Source organism: Hetaerina americana, unplaced genomic scaffold (genome assembly GCF_022747635.1).
Source record: "Hetaerina americana unplaced genomic scaffold, ioHetAmer1.1.p SCAF_4, whole genome shotgun sequence".
NCBI classification, from domain to species: domain Eukaryota; kingdom Metazoa; phylum Arthropoda; class Insecta; order Odonata; family Calopterygidae; genus Hetaerina; species Hetaerina americana.
Window position 1 is genome coordinate 44,327,247 of NW_027286985.1, and position 22,732 is coordinate 44,349,978.

The 22,732-nt window shown below is 36.5% G+C and overlaps 1 long non-coding RNA gene across 1 annotated transcript in view; it reads right to left on the minus strand.

Annotated features, from left to right (window-relative positions):
- The window catches only part of LOC139691942 (uncharacterized), a 239,548-nt gene extending 227,618 nt beyond the window's left edge, over positions 1-11,930 (minus strand). Inside the window, exon 1 of the long non-coding RNA XR_011701701.1 lies at positions 9,575-11,930. This is a non-coding gene — a long non-coding RNA (uncharacterized lncRNA). The remainder of the gene's footprint in view (positions 1-9,574) is intronic.
- Between the last annotated feature and the right edge of the window lie 10,802 nt (positions 11,931-22,732).

The following is a 22,732-nucleotide window of genomic DNA, read 5'->3' on the forward strand; positions in this document are numbered from 1 at the left end:
TATTGAATTCAAAGCTGTTTTATTACGATAACTACCTTATAATCTTAATTTATGAAGTGATATTTCCTTTTACCAGAATTTATTCCATTTTGTAATAATTTGTAAGTATAATGATTACCTATATCAACAGTGTCCATATTTGAGGAGAAATTTTAAAAGGAAATATAACTTCATACATTTTAAGACCAGAGCCAGAAGATAAATTACGCGAAGGAACTGATATGATAATTTAGCAGGAAATAAAAATAATGGTTCGAATCATATCATACCATTCTGCAATATTAACCGACATTAAAATTATCAGCATTAATAGCTTTTGTAATCTGACCGTCGCCTCAAATTTCGTGTTGCGAAGGGCAACCACCATATGATATCACACACAGGCACACATATATACGAGTATATACATTCCTACCCTTCATAAATAATATACTGCTATAGGAAAAATAGCTGTTATGAGTAACCGATTGAATACCGACACACATTTTCTAGCAGAGAACAAAAGTGGATAAAAGGCTTGAGCGTGTACAATACCTGCAGCACTTAAAAGGGTTTTCAGGTTTTATGGATTTTAAACTCTTAGTCGAATAAAATATTATGTATTATGAATGTCCATTTCTAGACTTGATGTACCGTTTATCAGAATGTGTTTTTTTAAATGTTATTCCCATGCACATCTAATAATGGTGTTTAGTTGAGGATTTTACAGAGTGTTATGTTGAAAAAATATCTTCTGTCAGTATGTTTGTGAATTTCAAGAACCAGAAAAAATGCCCAATGATAAACAGGCTTTATGATAAGTATTTATTTCACTTTCTCTGTGACTAAATTTTCTTAAAATCAGAGATACAAATGTGATTTTGATCTCAAATGCTCTCTGATAAGCCAATTTATCCATAATTTATATGGCAATTCCAGAAGAAAAACAAGTTTACTCAAGGAATAATATGGATTAGTACATCATGAAAATGTATATTTAGTGTTGAAATTCAACATTATTTACAAGCACTTTAAAAGAAATTCCAGCGTTTTCTGCACGGATATACATAATTAAGTTTCCCCACCGAAAATCTTGGTTCCCTATCTTACAATGAGTTCGTGTTTCCATTGATTGTAAAACGAATTTTAAAGGCAAGAAATGTCAGTGATGGGAATCGATTTTAACAAATTATTAAAATTGAAAGATAATGGATTGAAGGAAAGATAATACATCTCAAGACTCTATTGAGTCTAGTGAGTGCATTTTTAAAAGCTAATTTGATCCCTCTCCATCACAAACATTTTAGAGGATGTTTTCATGTAGTGAACTGATTGTCGAAAGGAACGTTAGATTTTTTCACTATATTATGATACACATATATCATTGGTTGACAGACCATCCTACAAGCGCATAATATGTCTAGTGTAGGCTCACACCGGCTTTTATTTTCTCCCAAAATTATTACCGTACCCTAAGTAGTCATTCCTGTTTTCTGTCTATTAACGAAAGCCCTTATGAAGAGATAGAAATAGTCTCAAAATGAATACCTAAAGCAGAAATTAAATGGTCTAGATTCATATTTGAACATTTAAATATTCTCAGTTTCTCTTTTCTGATCTCCTTGTAAATGCCTTGATGATTTTGACTGTTAATTATTTATGTGAGCCGATGTGAGGCATAGATTACGTGAAGGATGACTAGCTATATTCAAGGCTTGGCAGTCATTATTCAAAACGCCAACACGCAAAACTGACATGCAAATTACTTAATATATACCCATTATAATCAGAGGATAAAGCTAAGAAGACATTGGACAAGTGAACATTGAGAAACCCTTACCAAGTCAGAGATAATTTTAAAACATTTTCAGGAACTTCGTCCAGTTACATATAAAGCGACGGAGAGGCTACAAAGTCTTTTAAGTTATTTGGTTAATTGGTTGCAAAGCAAAATCTAGAAATTGCGACAATCATTTGTATAATTATCAATCAAACTTATAACTATATATCTATATCATAACGTCCAAAATATTTATGATGAGGCAAAGTAAATAAAGGTTGCTTGAAATAATTTCAATAATTTATCTTTTAACGAATAGGTACTGTTGCCTGGAATGGAAGGCTAATTTTGGGAAACAGTTCTCAGCAATGATGAAATGAGAATTGATTTTTATGAAATCATTATTTATTTATTTTATTGTAAATATGTACATTACAAACGCATTTTTTTATACGTGAAATCAATTATCTCAAAAAGAGAAGAAAACTAGTAATTGTTACCTACTACGCCATTATAAAATGGAGTTTTGGAATCTACAGCTATAAGTAACTATTAATATTAGAGATATACAGGAAAATACAATATGCAACGTAAACAAAATGTAAAATGTTATATGCAAGACTAAAAAATACGTTGAACTACTTCTGAATTACTCTGTCAAATAATAAGATGCAAGATATCTCATACGACCATGCTATACCCTCTAATATGACATGATATTCTAAATATTTAGCTTCTACTTTTTCAGAACTATATTAGTTCATAAATTAATAACTATTGCCTGTGCACGTACAGATTTTGGGAATGAGTTAACTATTATGAATACCCCTATTTTGTATTTACGTAGGAATTACAGCAAGTGAAATGTTGAATGCATCAGGCATACGGCATAAAGTAACGCCTACCATGGCTATTGGAGAAGTTATCATATATGCAATAAGTTTACTAATATTTACCTGACAATAACCATATTAAGTTTAACACAATCCACATGAAAATAAAGAGTATATAAACTTGCAAGGTATAATATTACTCACACTTGTAAGGTATAATATTAATTACTTAACCAAAATATTAACTTTGTTCACGCCAGTTGCAAATACCTTAAGAAGTACGATCTCTACAATATTCCAATGGCAATATTTCCTAACCACGAATGTAGTTTAATTTAGATTCAGAATTTATTTCAAGCAAACACTTTTGAAATCAATGCACCTAACTTCTCATTACAAAATTCAAGTTAAGATCAATCATTATCACATGACTGCAGAAAAACAACATTTTAATCTTAAAAATACATAAATATAATTATCAGAATATACAACTCCAACACTTAAATTCTCATTTAGCATTCTACATGAATCATCTGATTTAACCCTAAGCAAACCCTTTCAATAAAAACTTCATAAGGTAAAGGTCAATTAAATATCAAATAAAGATGATTCTTTCTTAAATTAAATCACAGCTGCGATAATTATTGACCAAAATGTATAAATAAATTTCTTTGCTGCGTGAAAATCAACTACAGTTAAACAAAATGGGGCAAAAGAAAATAGTTTTACGCAAAACGGCATTTTTATCGAGAAGGCGTTACAACATCCTGTTCTTCTTTCCAATATATACGAATCAAAGCTTATGACCTACTAATGATAAGGGAACAAAACTTGACAATATTTCTATGAATTCAAATACTTAAAGGCATGAAAACATTCAGACAAACATTATTAATACTCTACCTAATAGCTAGAGAGGTTTTGCAATTCGAAATTCAACAAATGCGATGAATTGTCTTTATTACGTGAGAGGCAGAAATTAGAGCTAAAATTTAGAGAAAAAGAGTAAAATGAAATTCAATTCTCTTAGGCAAAGAAAAGGATGAAAAATATCTAATAGCTTAGGCAAAAGAGATTAAATGGCACCATTTAACAATGGGTTGCGAGTAAAAAATGGGTAATGGTCAAAATATATCTTTCAGTCACTTTCCTTCTTACGATAACGGATTTTCTGCCTCAAACAAAGATGGGAGTTAGAAATAAAGTCAACAGCTTCGAAAAAATTGAAATTGATTTCATTATATATTATATATTATTTGTCTCAGAAATTACCTTTCAATTCGATCACTACATTTCATGAAAGAACCACAAAATTAATCGTAAGTTCTATGAAAATCGGATGAGAATTACGTGAAAGAGTTCCGTTTTATGACGAGTTCATGTGTTATCATTTTAAAATTAACGCTATTCTTACTCAAACCATATAACTGATAATTCATTGAAAATAACTTTCTCTGTTTTTCTAATTTTAAGATAGCAAATTTTTCATTCCAAATTGCAGCGATGGGCTTCAAAGATACATTGGTCAGCATAATCAAATTATAATATTCCTACTTTCGGTGATTTTCGAAAATGTTATCCCTTCATGAAAGTTACAGAAAGCGTTGCACTGCGGCAATGGAGGCAAAAGTTAAATATTAATATGTTTGGACGAGTATACGTTCGATTCCCTCAAAAATTATTCTCCAAGAGTTAGATGGCGAAACCCGTCCGCGGCGCAGTCGATTGAGACTAGCTCAAATCCCGAGGTATTCAACCACGCCACCGAAATCAACGCCCGTGTTGCGTCTCGCCCCGCTTAACCGAATCACATGAATAATCCGGAATGCGCTCCGATCACCTGGCGAGCACACAACTCTAGGCGCCGCGGCAAAGTCCGTATGGAAGCCGGGGAGGGGGTGGAATGGATGGTGGTCATCCTCCCGGTACCACGTGCATCCGCTCACTTGCAATCAATTGGCGGAAACATGAAGGGGGATATTTCTCTTCCGCCTTCTATAAACCTCAGATGAGCCTCTTATACCATACCATTGTCATTAGCGAACATAATGTTTTCTTTTACCGTTTATCTCAAATCTTTATATAAAAATAATATACATTTTTATGGGAAAATATTACTTATTTTTCGCAGCCGAGATATTTGATTTTCAATGAATTTTCCAAAAGAGAGTTGCAGTTTTTTTTCTGAATTTACTTCACTACCTGGTTAAACGCAGTAAATCATTATGGTAAATGCATTTTCTTCTCACACGAGATGAAATTTAAATGTGGCAGTTCGATACCTATGAGGAATTTAGAGGAATGGAGAGGTAAGTGCATAATAAAAATAGAGATCTCCCAAACAAGGTATTTTAAAATACATTTTTAATGTGCTCAGCGTAATTACTTATAGAGTATTTTAACATTTGGGTAATTTATAAATTAATTTATAAATATATAAATTAATAGAAGAGATCATTGCATCTTTGACAAAATCACCGCATTAAAAGATGTTATATCTAAGCTCATTTCGTAATCTCATCAGTTTTCAGATAAATATTTCAAAATTGGAACGAGGTTGAAGTTACATTTACTCGATATGACCATTTGCTATGATGTCTGTGCATCATTTTCCCCATATTACTATTATTACAAAAACTTAAGAAATACTTTGATTTGATCCATCTATAAACATATTTTATTAAAATATCTGATGCCTCAATAATAAGGGATGCATATTGATAGTAATTTTGTATAGTTCAAAATATCCATACTTTATTAAAATACCTACAGAAAATAGCATATACTTATAGAGAAAAGTACCGTTTCGTGCTTGTGTCAATTCAAACCCTAGCTTAATCAGAAGATTACATGTACTAAAAACTTGCAGCAATAAACAGAAAATGCAGATAGCTGGAAGTAATAATATGCCTGAATTTTTCTTATCTAGCAAATGAATTTTTTCAATTAAAAAAGTTGGGGATTGCATAATATGAAATAGAGGAAAGTAAACTTACCAAATGAATCGATCAAGATTGAAAAAGAAGTTAAAAAGAATTTTTAATTAGAAATTAAATCACAAATATCCCTCTATATACCCTGACATCATCAAATAGAAAGCTTAATAAGAATATTTCCGCAAGAATCAACTCACCTTATATACCTAGATAAAGAAATATCTATATATAGATAAAGAAATATCTTTATCTGTATCACGGAAAATTTTGTAGACGGAATAAAAATGCCATTTTTATGTTCATTCAAAATGAGAATCAATCAATTCCTATTGTAGGTTAGTCTGTATATCAAGGATGCCGGCTATTCCGGGACAATAAATTGCTGGTTCAATCAGATTTCTTCCGCAATTGCAGCAAATGAGAGGCCCACTGATTTATTAGTAACTTGTTTCAGTGCCTTACGAGGACCTCTTCCCATTGTCTCAACACGTTTTTATTCAGTCAGCCGATTTCCTTTACTGTCTGCCCTCAGGTCACTTACTTCAATTGGGCACGCACCCTCTATTTATTGCCCTCTAACCTCAAGACGGTGGAACCTTCGGGTGACTGGAGGATATCAATCGGTTCCATCCTCCGCAGCTCCTCTACTTTCAAGAGACACATTTTATAGCTACCGAAGAACAATCTCGCCGAGACGTTCCACAGTAACGTCACCCCATGATCTAGCGATCCTGTCTCATTGACTTATTCACAAGGCCACTTGTGTGGTGGCGTAAGAGAACGATCCCCACCGCGGCTGATCACCCTTGTCCCAATCCCCGGATGAGAGGCAATTTTGACGAACGCCTGCAGTGAAATAAGGACTTGGCGATAGAGGGCAAAAGTTCAAGGGGTAAAATACCCATTAAATCAACAAGACAAGACCAAAAATCAAACTACAAAGAAACATTTTCGACAAATTAGATCCCAAAAACTAGATGTAATTATGATTTGAATCATGTGAATGAATGTAAACATTTACTGCCGTCACATTAAGGGAATATTAATCTAAAATATAAGTATAAAAAGAAGGAAATGAAGAAACAACATAAACTGGTACACGCATTTTTTTAAGCGCAAACGGCGTTACTTTAAGGAACAAAGTAGCAAAGGAAACACTTGACTTTTCTAAAATATATTATGTCACATTTTCAAATATTTCTTTGTGACTGGTTTCGATACGGAGTATCTTCTGGTACTCAAAATTGAAAAATGACCAGAGGATTTAATTTGTCATAGCGAATCCTTTCATTCACGGAAAGGATGATGATACTCTGTATCAAAACCAGTCACATAGTTAATGGAATGGCAAATATATTACTCATAGCATATATTTATTTTCCAATTGTTACGCGTTTGTATTTCCAAGGACACTTTTGAATACGTTAAATATTGATATTCGCAAATAACATTCACTTTTCTACAAAAACTACCACTCCACTGCCAAAAAATGAAGTGACAGTTTAATACGTCCATCATCTGAAGTTTTTATAAAGTTTCCTTGCATGACCGAGAGATTATGTACCAATATTGATTTATGTTTTGTTAAAACTTTCCTAACCGATTTACGGAAAAATTATATCATGAACCTAAGAATCACCACATAAATAACATTAAGTACTCCTAAGTATAAGGTAATTGTAAATAAGATTACTTTTTAGCACTTTCGTTTTGCTGATTATCTTGCTGTCATGTGATGCTAAGATATATTTTTGGCTAACTACACTGCATTTTTCAGGGAAAATAATAATTTTTACTGCGCGAAGAAATCCTGGATTCCGTTTAATTACTATGATTAAACAATTACTCATGTAATTATTTAAAAAGTAACGCATTCAGTTCCCACGACCCATTTTTTCTCAATCAAGTATATTTATCACAGTAGTATGATAGCCACGCAAAACCACGCAGTGATTTGACGCATTTTTTCCTCAAACTTTACTTTTTTCTCAATTTAAAATGCGTCTAATATATTTTCAGATTAATTTTGAGTGCCTTAAATTGTAAGTTGTTAAACATATTTCCAAATACACATGTAAGGCACGAGTGTGAATTTGCTGATCCGCCATCGCCTCTTCTAATTTATGCATCAAGAAACTTGCCAGAAGATTGATGAACATCAATTATCCCTCAATCGAACACAATCAATCGAAAAAATCGCATATAATTGCCGAAAAGAAAACTTTCAATGTATTGATTGCCAGCAACGTTCGTTATTACTTTACAGAAACAACTATTTTTGAAATAAAATGGTGGAGGGGTTATTATCTACTCATGAACAAAATATTTCAGACGCTCGTTGCGATTATTTTCGGGCAATAGACACATCAACAACAAAAAGTAGTGGGCAGGGATGGGTAGGCAGGGGTGTAGTATGCATTCGATGAGTTTATCTATTTTCAAACACAAAGAGCTTTAAAACTGCCCAATATCTCCTTTACAATGCCCCGCACTTGAAATTCAAGCAGGTCGTGATACTTTTGGAATGGCTGCTACCTCCGTATGGAAGGCGAATGTAAATTTTTTGATTAACGCTCGCTGTTTAACCCATTCAAATACCAAAACGGCAATCTCATCGAGATAAGCAAGCCTCAAATACATCAATGCTCAAAAATACGCCTGATACGTGTGCGAGATATCGAATCAGGGATGTGTGTTGGAATTCGTTGTTCGCCGACAAATATCCGGGCGATAATATATATATATTAATATGGAAATACATATTTCCCTATTAATACACCAATAGTTATCAGAGATACGTTTATTCTTGTATGCAGTGTACGTCCACTGCTCAAGCAGGGGAACATTATTGAGGTTCGTAACACTCTCTTACCTCCACAGCCAACAGATCCTCGTGATTTTATTTAACTCGTAGAATGGCCTCCTCCTAGTTCTCCCTTGTCCCTTAGTCCCAACGTCCCCAAAACTCTCTTTTCCCTCCATCCTCCCTCTCCGATCAACTGGAAGTGATTATGCTCATTAATCTCGTTCGATCGATTTCCTGTGAATTCCAGGAAGTATTTAAACCTATCTGCTATCAGAAGAGATGTAGTTAGATTCGGAGTTGGAAAGACCAGAAGATGCTGATGACGAAATCAGTCGCTAGAAGATTAAATTGCGTCTTCTCCATTTAAAATTGACAAAAAAATTCCTCAAATTTTTTTCACAAACCGACTAAGCGTGAATTCATTAGATTTAGGTTGCGTCGTATGAAATTTGCATCATTCAGTAGGGTTGGAAATCACTCTTTTGAACAAAAACACGACGGAGGTCGGACTTTAATGTACAAAACTAGTTGTGAAAATTTAGGCCACGGTTAAATCACAATTCTTCTTAAGGAGGTAATATTTCAGTTGCGATGATTGAGCGAGAAGATGCTTAAAAAACTAAGACAACCTTACGAGACCTTGTGGAGGTCTTGTCAATTACCAGTTTCTGAATAATTATTTCGTACAATAAGACAAAATGCTGAAGATGGCAATCACTCGAAAATCTTCCATAAATGATAATAGCTAATTACAACTACACCTGTCGTATTTGCGATGGAAACTATTTATCGATAGAAACTTTGTCCGACGGTGGATAACAGCAAATTTGATATTTATGAAAATGATTCAAATCAAAACTCATGACAGGAGTTACTGCTAAAATAAAGGAACTATATCTACAATCTAGGTGGCCTATTTCGTTCATTCTCTAACTATATATTAATGGTCTATTTAATACTAAATTGGCATTCAAAAATTTAAATAATCACTTCAGTTGAAAATGATTTTATTCTTCTATGCGTGCATGATATTTGCTGAACTTTCTATTCATAGGCATTAATAACTATAAAGGCAATATGCAGTACATTAAAAGTTCTACTTAGCGTAAAAAAAACTACCAAAGCATTTCATTAGTGTAAATGCAAGGTTGTACTAGGCTTGTGACCACTATTGTAAAAGCAATCATTTTCTATGTGCGTCAAACGAATTTTTTTAAACGAAAAACGTTCAAATACCCACCGGTTAAGATATTAAGACAATAGTGTCTCGGGAAAACATTAGTTTTGAACTTCAAATTACACACAATCACAGTGCAAATAAGTATTTCAAGTCAGTCCATGTGCATATATCCAAGCAAAGGTTACGTCTCTCTGAACTTTTTTTTCCTTAGTTGGGGTGGAGGGAAAAATGAAACCAAAGTTAACTGATTGGTGTTTTTTTTTCTTTTTGAATCCCTTTTTCTCCAGAGATAAAGAGGGAGATAGAGAGACGATCCCCCAATCAGGCAAATTGCATCAAGTGAAGAAAAGTCTGAGGAGTAGGAGGGATAGAAAGCACACGGCCCACGATCACTGAGGGGAGAGGGAACACAAAGAACTGCGCCGGCGAGGGCAAAGGGATTCAGTCACGCGGGAAAGTAAACGAGTCAGCCGATGGCCGTTGGACTCGAAACGACGTGAGAGTTGGAGATGGGAGAGAGAAAGAAATAGGCTGGATGAAGAGATAACAGATATGTACGTGGAAACGATATATATATATCTCTCTCTCTCTCTTCACGCAAAACTTGAGACACTTGCGCACGAACACACACACGCACGCACGCGCGCGCCCACTGCACACAACTCGCGCTACGGACGTGAACGATCCCGATTCGCTTCCACTCTCTCTCTTTCTTTATTTATATGTATTTAAACATACAGGTATTGTATTTAGTATATTTTTCTCTAGATATATTTCTCTATCCCTTTTTATTTTTCCTTTTTTCCCCTCTTTCGCGGGACGACGGATTTGAGGAAACGCGAGGAGAATCAGGGGTGGTTGGAGTGGAAGAAGAGAGAAGTTGATGCAGATTTGGAAGCGGAAGTGGATACAGGGGCGGGGTGACACAGAGAGATTTGGAGAGAGAGAGAGAGGGAGAGGAAGAGAGAAACGTTTTTGATGTCCCACTCCTTACTTCCCCTTTCACCCGCGAAAGCTCGTTTCGGCAAGCGTGCTTCACCTCTCCAGGCTCTTGACGGAAGACGAGACCCTTGATGGTAGTTTTCTTTGCTTCTCTCTTTACATTTGTATATGTCTTATCCTTCCGCAATAGTCTGCGGGGACCAGAAGACTTGAAAGATGAGGTGGTGAATGTGGAGAATAATCCCGCAAAGAACTCTCCGCACGCACGGGCTGATCCGGAGTGAAAAGTGTCGCCGGTAACTTTAATGGGTGGATGAGAACGGGAGGATATATTTTATCCCCTGTAAATATACTCTTCCCTTTCCAGCAGTAGTGAGGACGTCTTTCTTCAGGGGAGAAGATTATGCTGAGTTGTCCGTTTACACGCGATGCAATTATCTGCCGTCACTCGGCATGCGCACATGCGTATTTGTTCGGGGGCGTGTACTTCTTCCTCGTCAGATGGTTCGGTGGAGATCGACCAGACCGTTGGACTCGGGATTTACGGATCAAGCCGCAATACTCTTGAATCTAAATGGGTTCCTCCTCTCTTTCAGCGTCGTTGCAATCTTCGAAAAGCAGGCGGCCAATGTAACGCGGGTCGAATTTCCTCCACACACTCCCTCTACAGATAACTCTCCGAAAGTGAGAAGATCGCGCCGACTAGACGGACGAAGGAATGCGGAGAGCCGAGGAGGCGAGAGACAAAGAGGGCAACGACTCGGGTGAGAGACGGTGGAGTCTGGAGCGACAGGACGAGAGATAAGAGAGGAATTCTCCGAGAATGGTCGAGATGATGGAAGAAGGAACAGAGATGGGCAGACGACAGAATAGACGGGGAGAAGAGAGAGAGAGAGAGGGAGGAGAAGAAGAAGAGAAGGAAAGAGGGGGCGGGGACGGGAGATAAGAGAGACCCCCAGGCGAAGGCGGAGATGAGTCCCTCTATGCAGAAGTAAGTGAGAAAAAGGAGAAAGGGAGGAAAAGGTAGGAAAGTTTATCGTGCCCCTCTTTTGGTGAGCTGTTGTCTCTCACCTCGTTCCTTATCTCCTCCACAGCACAAGGACACCCCCCCCGAAACGCTGGAGAGAGCACACGATCACACACTCAATGCACACGCGTGTGTTGTCCCTCCCCCCCCTGGTGGAAACAACGTGCGGAGGAGGATCCACCGGGATCGGCACCCTCCCCCCTTTGACTCACGACGTTTTGGCGGTGAAAACGCTATTTTGTATCTCCCCACCAAAGTGAGAGAGAGAAAGAGAGAGAGAGACACGGATTTGGAAGTGGTGTGTGTGTGCGGCGGGCAGGGGGGCGCGGCTGAGGCGGCAGGCAGGCAGGAAGGATGACACACACTCTCGACACGCTCCGGACGCCACGCGCTCCTCTCTCTCCGTTCTTCCTCCCTTCAGCCTGGTGTCGTCCCGACTGTGTGAACCGCAGGAGGAGTAGCGACGCCTCGGCCGCTGCAACCCGCACTACCGCCCCGGTTTCCCCCGCTCTCCGCCCGTAGGGGGCGCGCGCGGCCTGTCTCTCTCCCCCCTCACCCTCCCCCCTTCCCTGGCGCTCACGCCCTCTCACACTCCGGCCGCCGACGGGTGGGAGGGAGAGAGGGATGAGGCTGGCGTGGGGTGGGGGAACGGCGAGAGGGGCGTGGCGGGAAGGGATAGAGGGGCGTGGTGGTGGCCGCGGCAAATGGAGGGGTTGGTGGGGGGGAGTTGCGCCGGAGGGAAAGCGGGGGGTGTGGTGGCGCCGTTCGCTAGGCGAGGGAGGGAATGGTGGAGGAGGCAGCGGTGGGAAAGTGTCCAGGACTACTGTCGGGGGTGGGTGGGAGGATTAATGTCGTGCGGAGGGGTTGGGAAAATAGGGGTTGGGGTTTCCTCTCAGAAGACCAGGGAGACGGTTGGGGTAAGGGTTAGGGGGGAGAGTGGGAAGATATGCAAGAGGAAGAGTGAGGTGGGAATCTTGTCGGAGAGGAATGGGGGGAGAAATATTTCGGGCGGTTTTTAAAGCCTTTTGGTGGCCGAAAGTGGGTTTAAGACGCCACAATGCCTAGTTAGTCAGTGTATGCGTACGAGTTTTGTAGGTTTTAAATTGAAACCTCTTTTCCATGAGTTTCATCAAGACTCTTACGTTCGATTAAATCAGAAACTATGTGAACTCCTTCTCTCTCTCTGGCTTGCGAGGAAACGCTGTCCTTTGAATTTCCATATAGAATAATATTGCAATGATATTAACCATTTATCTATCTTCATGAACCTGTCAAGTCATCCAAGAATAAACTATTGCCCCTTGAATAAATCATCTTAATATAAAAATATTACAGCTATCAATAAGATTTAAAATATGTCTTTTGGAAGTCAAAGTTTGATTCCTTTCGGAAAATAAACCGTGAATACAAAACTTAAAATACTATAAAATGTTAAGCCCATACGTGTGCACTAAAAAGAACTTACGTCTGCTTCAGAAACCTACCGATAACTTAACACATAATGATTGTTTCAACTGTGCGTTAGTCAAGGCAAAATATTCACTTGTTACAGCAGTTAAATCAGTTGCATATGAATTTCCATACTGAGAAAGGGGGAACATACTTCATTTTCCTACTTTTTAATTGCTTTGGAATGTGAGAAAGTGAAGGGTGCGAGATCAACAGAGAAATTTTTATGCTACATGTATATCATACTTTTGCAAATGTTTTTTAAGTAAGAAAACTTCCTTTTTCCTTTATTCCATCAGTCCCTGAGCTCTATCTTCACCTAATAAAACTCTTCTCTCTTTTAAAGTCAATACCTTCCCATATTGACCTTTTCTCCCTATCCCATGCACCTAGAACTTATATAAATATGAGTATTACGCAGTTTTTCCAATAGTAACTTCTCTAACCTCATTTACAATCTCATTAAATATTATATCTTTATATGATTGCCTATTTGAAGTAGCAATTTATCTAATGTAAATAATAGCCAAATTTAACGCTTAAAATGGTTACTCTCGCTTTTTATGCACAATTTTGATTAAATTAATACACGGTTTTGATGGATGGAACCTTACACCATAAAATCCCCGCCTCAAATTTCCAATCGCGTTGGCATACTCTTCAACTAAATTCACTTATCTAAAATTCTCTCTTCCATTGAATAATACTATTAGCCATATAATCTCACTGGCTCTTTATCTTATCTACTTATTTCTTCCTATATTGAGTTCTAATTAACACCATTTATGTATAAAGCTAATTTACTTTTTCACTCTCCTATAATTCAAGTTCCATCCTGATTCTCAGCCGATATTTGTATAATATATATTCTCACAATCTGTTCTCTAAGGTCTACAACGTTCTCACTATTTCCCTTTATTCTGTAAAATGTTTTCTTATCTTTCAATGAGTTAATGCTCACCCCGATTCCCACAGCTGAGTTGCTGCCGAAGTGTTTGTCATCTGCTAGCATCTCTTGCTTATTCACTTATCAATTACCTAGTGTCTCCGCATGCAGGCCTTTACATTTTTTTTCTTTTATTCAGGTTAAAACGCGCATATGATTCCAGACTAGGCGTACGATTCATTTTCTTATATCTAACACTGCTTTTAATTACACTTTTTTATCCGTATGGAGATTTCGAATCCCAAATTTTATGCTCATTATAGTCTAGCCACCATTATTAGGAGAAAGTTAAAAACATTTTCTTATTCTTTTCAATGCGCTCTTTGAAAATTTAAAAATATCCAATGCAAATGCTCTTGCCATCGTAATGTTTAAAATTAGCATGGTACTCTTGTAATAACATGGCAAAAACAGCCTTTAAATTGGCCCAAAGTATAAAAAAAACAAAGATTCTTTTTAGCATTAAGCAGAGCAATTAGGTCTGGTGAATATTATTTTGATAGGTGTATGATTTCCAGTAAATTATCACTGCCTATTTTTTGTTATGTCATAAAATAGTTTAATGGTGACATGGTCCATTCTTTTCTATTAATTAGAAATAAATTCAGGATAAGAGGAATTTGAGAAGTGATTACAAATAACTTTTGATTATTGTTCTAACTACAGGATTATTAATTTTTAATGTGAGTTCCTAGATATTTTACCAAGTTGAAGTGAAGTTAAAAAGAAGAAAATTGATTCAAAAAAGCATGTTCTCAACATTATTCTGTGAAAATAAGGGTAGAAATGGTACATTTCTGATATAAAAGCCTTTTTAACCTACTTATAGTTATACTATATACAATAAGTTTTCTAAAGGTTTCCTTTCTTAAGTTGAAATTTAAAATAATTAAAAGTGACCTTGATCACTGTTCAGCAAAAATGAGGATTTAATGTGTCACTGTACTTCTTCATTGCCTAAATTTTTAGATCACTCCCTTTACATTTAATGAGTATTTAATTAGCCTGGGAGAATCATTATCACACATTGTAGTTTCAAAATGAAAGTAACTACGTACCTATGTAGCGCTAAATATTTATTGATAGAGTACATTTATTTTAAATCAATTGAGACGAGTACCAATTTAAATGAGCTCACGTTATTGATAGTTATATTGTATTGCCGACCCCAGTGGCGGCGGGGTAACGTCCTCGTCTGCCATTCCAAGGGTCGCTGGTTTGATTTCCTACTTGATGGGTTTTCCTCCACCTTGGGCTTGGGTGTTTGTAAATGTGACCATTATTATCATTGATAGTAATCCGATGTAAAGGCTAAAATGTGCTGTTTTCGGACTCATGTCAAGTAAACAAATTAGCGTTAAAATACAGATGAAGTCATAATTCATGTCAAACTTATTGAGGCTATCTTCTCGGAAATTGGTGAAAACTTAAGCAGAGGTACTTAGAACAGGTAAACTTTCTAATGAATTATTCATCATGGCTAAAATATTTACCATCGGGATCATCAATTCCTCTATAAAAACTATTCTGCTAAAATGTTTCGACTTAAAGTACCTCAAAATGTAAATACTTAGCCTGCTCTAAATAGTGAATGGAAGTTTCAGTTGAATCCCTCCATTTTTCATTCACCTACTGGCCATCAAGGTTTAAATCTGTAGCTATTATCACCGCACCCTAAAGTTATTCAGCTCATCATCCTAAATTGGTTTCATGTTGCCAGACAATTATGGATATCTAACATGTTGCCTATGCTATATACTAGGAGACTGGCATCAAGGGCACAGGAGGTGGAAATGGAATTGATTGGCAGGAAGCCCAGTGCTGAGACGGGGACTTTGCATTACAATTCGGTCAACGGGGACGGAAAGAGGGAAGTTCAGGGAAAATGAGAGAACGCGCACAAACGACACGGAGAGGTGTTGAAAGAGGTACTCCAACAGTACTGGGATCCCACAGAATCCTCGTTTGACGGAAGGGAAATTTGATTGAGAACGATATGTATAAATGATGAATTTGGTTCGATGTTCCTTACGAGTACCACTAGGGAACACTTCTGGAAAGTTATGATTCCAGGTGTGTAACTCTTATCTTAGCCAAATTACTAGAATAACAATTCAGGTTGCTATCTAGCATTTCTGCGCTTTAAAATTTTTAAATACAAAGGTAATATCATTGGTAGAAAAGCCAATAAAACATTTAATAACTACATAATTACTTTTCATCATAAAAATTCTGCTGTAAGCTAGAAAAAATATGTAACTCGTGAAATCGAGTATGTAATTCCAGGTATACTTCTGACTTCTTTTGTAAAAGCTAAATACATGTATTAATGTCTGCCCTAAATGCCTCTCCATTGTATATGGTAAATTGGATGTTCCCGTACTCGAGCATTTAAATTATATGATGTACGCTTCTACACCAAAGAGCAATTATTTAAACCATCAAAGTTAATTAATACCATATAATATACGTTACAAAACGTATACGTCCTCGTCTACTTATCGCGCAAGATGTAAGTTAGGAAAATATAAATAACGTGAGATGTAGATAATGAACTAGACTAAATCCTATAAAGCAAAGGAAAATGCAGATTTGTGAACGATCAAAAATATTTTATCCAATTACTATGAATATTTCAAAAATTTCGTTAATACAAATTTTAAGCTGTGTTACCGAAAGAGTGTTTAACGTTGCTGTTTTCTGCATTGGTAGAAAACGTATGTAAAATACTCAATGCGGGAATCATTTTCTCTGAATATTTATAGTACAGGTAATGCATTAAGTACGAATCTTCAAGTGTAATTTTGAAAAGGAGTGAAGCCAATAACAGAATTTGGAAGCACCGGAACTGGATTTTCATTTTTTTGTTCATATGTTCTTTGACAGATTTCATCATTTGGAGTGACGGCAAAAGACTGCAATGAGCCCGAAAAAAACAAAACAAGGATCAATCATATCATTCGACGTTGAAGCTATATTTGTAACAAAAACACTGAGAAATAATATTGCTTTCACCTAGGCCGTCAATTACAAAGGGAAAATTATGTAATCCCCTGCTTTATCCACAGTAGCGTCGGTTACAAATAAATGAGAGCGATCAGAAACTCACATGTTTTCAAGGGGGCTAAGGATGGACATTGGTGTAAACTCAGGTTTCAGAAGAAAAATTCTAATTCAATATCTAAATTGAATGAAACTAACTGCGGGCTAAAGACGGACATTAGTATAAGCTCAGGTTTCAGTAGAAAAATTCTCATTCAATATCTATTTTGAATGAAATGAACTCCTAAACCAATATTTCGGTCGGCATGGTGAACATCAACGTGAAAGAGGGGCATGTTATGACTGAGCGATCGAAATACCATTTCAGTCGAGTATTTTCATTTTACATAGATACTTAAGATTTTTCTTTTAAAAAACGTTGTGACAAAAGCATGAGTTTTCAATTTCACATAATTTCATTATTATAACTGTTCGTTCCATCGGCAATTCGTACCTAAATATTCAGGATTTTATGAGCCGGGCCTAATGAACAAATAATTCGAAAAATTGAGCGTCATGAATCGTTGATTGCTCATAGCAAAAACCTTCCTTGCGGAGATAATGGGCTGAACGATACAGCTTTACCACTTCCGGAATTTAGTGATCAAGCACACAAAACATGCTGGATGATGACACATCATCAATAAAGGAACACAAAACCTTAAATGACCCTTGAAGATCTTTTCACCACGAATTGCGTCGTTTCAGGAGTGTTTTGGTGCAATTTTCCACTAGTTATATAATTATGGTAGAGTATCAGAACATGGCTATTGTTATCATTCAACTAGTGTAAAATTACGATTGAATTGATAATTATTAAAGCCCTTCACCCATTGGAGGATTTATAAACTTCCCACGGAAGGCATGTCCATTAAGGCTGATTCACCCCGATGGGGATGATTTTTAGGGCAATGGTTAACAACGAAGTTAAATATTGTGAAAAAAATTAGCGATTATTATTTTATTTCTCGATTAAAATATGCATGCAAAATATTTGACGGGATACATGAAATAACTTGTTTATACGTGTTTTTTATTTCATATGGGTTCATTCTAAAATACGCTGCATGCATTTGAGTTCCAACGGAATAAATGTTGTTTTAGGGATTAGATACAGTATAAAAACGAGTTACAACCTGCAAAGAATCGTACGAGAAGTAAAACTAAAAGGAATGTTGGGGAAACAAGGATGGGAAGTTCTGCGTAGACAATTTTGCTTCGTTGTATAAACAAGATAAGGCAGAATAATTTGGCTTTGCTTTCATCTTCAGAAAATTACCGCCTGGTTTAGGTTTGTTAGAAGACAAAGGATACTTGTTTACCACCGGCATCAAAGGAGGCCAAATAAAACATCATACTATATCTAAGAAATTGAGAAGTGCGACACAATGAGGTACACAGTCTCCAGGAATGAAATAATTAATCATAATATTTCCCCCTCACAAAATTTATCCTCAACAAAAACAATATTAAATTGAGCAATGATTTTTATTGATAGGGCATTTCTTTTTGCTGGCAATACACGAGAATTTAACTCCGTGACTTCCCGCAATAATGATGTTTAAACTTACGTTCGAGCGTTCGGCTACCTATGGTAGAGGTCCAAGTTTGATTTCGAGTAATACCTCTTAAAAACCTGGCTGATATATATCTTACCTTTTTGATGTTTACAAATGAGGAATACTCTGGTTTTGAAGTAAAAAATTTCATATTTGTAGGACAGAATACTGTATGTGCGCCCCAAAGCTATCAAACCGATGTTCAACATGAAGGTTCAAGTTTAATTTCTTTCACCTACATTTTCAAAATACTTCGCATTCAACTGCAAGGACGTTTGGCGGGGATGTGATTATATTTGCACAATACAAAAGCACAATAGTACCGACGCATAAGCATGCCTATTCACAAAATTAAATCATGTATTTGTGGTAGAAGTTTTCAAATTTGTCTTTGTGAATTCAGAAAGATTGAGTGAGTTAGTCTCATTTTGTTACGTACATCGTGAGAGGGAAGAACGCCTCTACCTTTTGCCTTACGCTTCCTGTCGAACGCTCTTGGAGTAACTTTAAGGATATGAGTTATGTTTAAAGAGCATTTCGACCCGTGAAATTGACCTCACTCATTTGTATCACCTGTAAAATATTCAAGACTGCTCATCACTTATTCGCGTCCCTTTCTTCCTCTTACCCATTGGTACCGCCCTTAGCCCCAGCAGCCCATTTCATCTTACACATATGATTCGGTTATTATCGCCATCGGTTTCATAGCTTTTGGGACACGCCAAGAAATGAATGATTGCTTGAATTATACAGGTTTCAAAGAAAAGCTGTCCGACCCGTTAAAAATTACTACGGACGGTTTGTGTGCGTCACGCAATCGTTATGAAAGCTTTGAACTGAATACCTCCTGATGAACAAAGATTACAAAAAGACCGCTCACTCGAGGAGAATATTTATTATTTGAATCATACCAACAGAGGCGATAATTTAAAGTACATTAAGCTGATGAGTCCTATCACAATTACCAGGCCAATTGACTCAAGCATTAAATATTTCAAGAGTCCGCAACTTTTCCGCATAAAATTGCAGTAGATATTAGACGCAGCAATAACTTTAGGTACAAAATGCATGCCAAAGTTATGATATTCTTTCACCAGAGTAAATGTACAAGGAAATGGTTGTCGATGAACATTACGCAATAAATGAATCGGAATTAAAAAAAGAAATGGCACGTTAGTATTCCTAAACATTACGCATATGCCAGGGATAAAAGAAATCTGCAATAAAATTATCTATCGTCAACCAAAAGTATTAGCAGATTCTACGACTTATGAGATTAATAGGATTTCTAGGCTTTTTGCCGTCTCCATCATTGTCAATGACACAATCAATCTGGTTCAGGAACGATCCAGGAGGAAATATTTTTAAATGATTCCGAAATGGAAAAATTGTCACATTAGAAGTACGTATTTTTGTTACACATTTTTGAGTTCACCGAACATAATGCAATTATATTTTGGCAATATTTGAACTTCAAACTAAACAAAGGACCGGGTTAGCTTTGAGAGATAGTTGAGGTCGATAATTTGTGGAATTATATTGTAATGAACTAGAATGAATCAAATTAATTTTTTCTTTCCAAAGAAATGGTTTTTACTGCCGACTCGTTCCACGGCACTGGAGCATCATCTGGACTGATTGCACAAGAAGTTACACACATGCATACCACCAAGAGATGGGGTTAGCCGGAGGATTGAGGTAGGATTGTGGTGCGTGTTCATGTGAGACAGGAGAGCAGAATAGGAGAGGATAAAAGGGGTACGGTGGCTAGTTGAATGTGGCGAAACTAATCAACAGTAAAATTTCTATTCTGTGGAAACGCCAAGATTTTCCCATGCTCATTGGGTCGGGTTTAAGCTTTCAAAAGTCGTAGACTTGGAGATTTTTGTTCTTTCAGTGTTTTACTTGATAAGAAACCGAATCCAATTAAAGTAATGGGCTAGGTTTACTTAGAACAGCAACCAGAAAGCTGCCTTTTGTTATCAATATAGCCATAACGAAAAGGAGAGAAAAATTTACTTGGGTAAGCAGATGAAAAACAATGATAATGTCTTTTGCAGTTGAATGAGCGGTCTCAGAAAACACACCAGAAAAGGAAAGCCGTTGGAAATGGAATGAATTCACTTTTCCAGGGACAAAAAGATCCGTAAAATGATTACATTACTCAAGTTGGAGTAATATATAATTCCTATGACCTTTTCTATACAAGCAACAAGCCATTGCAGTCGAGTTATCTGGGCAAGAAAAATGAAGGTGAAAAAGTGCATCAAAAAGGATTACGGATTACGTAAAAATGTGGTAACTTAGGAGTCTCGTTTGGGAAGAAGGTGATTTGAAAGACAAAGCGACCATTTCCAGGAATGGATATAATTTCATGCATCATTTTCGAGGACCTTTGCCCTTCATTTTCCCGCTTCGTGGAATAGTGGGCGTATAGTCTAAGTGTTCACTGATCGGAAAACGAGGCTCACGGAATAAATTGCCAATAATTAATCTCCGATTTCCAACTACAAATTTTGAATGTTTCCTTCCTTCCTAGAATATGTGAGTTACATCACGTGTAATACGGATAAATGGCTCCGGATCAGTAACACAAATCTCTATTGTTGGAATCTGACACTGGCTTTCTGCGTTTCGGAGTTTAGACGAGACTTGGAATCCGTTGGTATGGATACTTGTTGTTATCACGTGGAATATTAATATTCGCAGCATAACAAAAGATTGTCAGTACATGCTGAATGTGATTTTTGCACAAGCGAATGATATTCACAGAGATACAGGTAATAGTGAAGTGCCCTCATAATAAGACATTGGTATTAAATTGGCGTTGCTAACGTCCTAAACTTTAAACCCAGAACTTACGGGTTCGATTTTCAGGAATGTTTTTCTCCACCTTTCACATAAGTAATTATGATGGTCCTAGTAGACTCATATTAATAATTTGATGATGAAGGTCAAAGGCGAACTTCGATAGTCACTGATTAGGATTTGTTTAAAAGAATTAAAGAGGATGTATAATTTAAAGTTTAGGAAGGAATTCAAATGTACAAAAACGTCAAAATAGAAGATTGGCAAAGATAGGTTTTCCATAGACAGTAACAGGAGAACCAGTTAACATTTTAAACAATATTAATTGACGTTAACTTTTGAATTTTAAAATTGAGAAGACTAGTGGTTTTGACGCAACCTTGTCGCGTTAATTTATTTCGCCTTATACGAGTTGACCAAGTAGGTAGATGGTTTTATCTGTATTTTCAGCGTGGATACATTTGTATACAGAATTGGGATAACAAAGGATCCTCAAAATTAAAACTTAGTAATTTTTCTTACACACTCTTACACAAACTTACTAACCAATTGCATTGTACGTATCATATACTTTCTTCATGTTCCATAATACTCCTGACATGACCTCTGTCGTTTTCTCGTTAACCGCATTCCCATAGTGATGTAAGAAGGCTAAAGCCAAATGCTGAAGCAGAATGATGAAGTTGTAACCAGCCAAAAATAAATAAATAAGAATCTGGGTATTTGTTTCGTGTTTGTTCTTTGTGTACCAAGTACGCGTAGTTGAATACTTCATATCATTACTTAATGAGAAAGTAATATATATATATATATATATATATATATATATATATATATATATATATATATATATATATATATATATATATATATATTATTTTAAAAAACATAATTTCTTCGTGAATATACAAATTTGATACAAGCAAAGATAAATAGTCCCGTTATCTCCAACTTTCAATTGATTCAAAATATAGGATCTCTTTGGTGATGATTAATCATTTCTGATATTTGAGGATCATTATAATTCCCTCGACTGGTTCTTCGTTTGTTTGAAGTTGAACTGATCCCTAACTCGAAAGTTTGACCACCGGTTAAATTTCATTTCTGTTCGTTGCACGCAATCAAAAAATGCGTTGAATGAAATGAAGAATTTTCGGCGACTAAGAATCGATTAGCATCAGTCGAAACGGGCTTTAGAGATGAGTAGTATGACACCCGCTTTCACTCAAATGGTTTTAAATAAACTGAACCGTACCGCTTGTCGGCTAATTATACAACCAGGATAAATGTGAGAGAAATACTCTCCCGCAATAAAACTGACAGAAGTACGAGGCGTTGATTTTCCGAGACACAGCTGAATTTGCCCAAGAAAACTCCCACGTTTTATCGCAAAACCTTTATCGTGAGCGAGATTTTTCTTATTCCATTACTTTTCCGCACTCCTC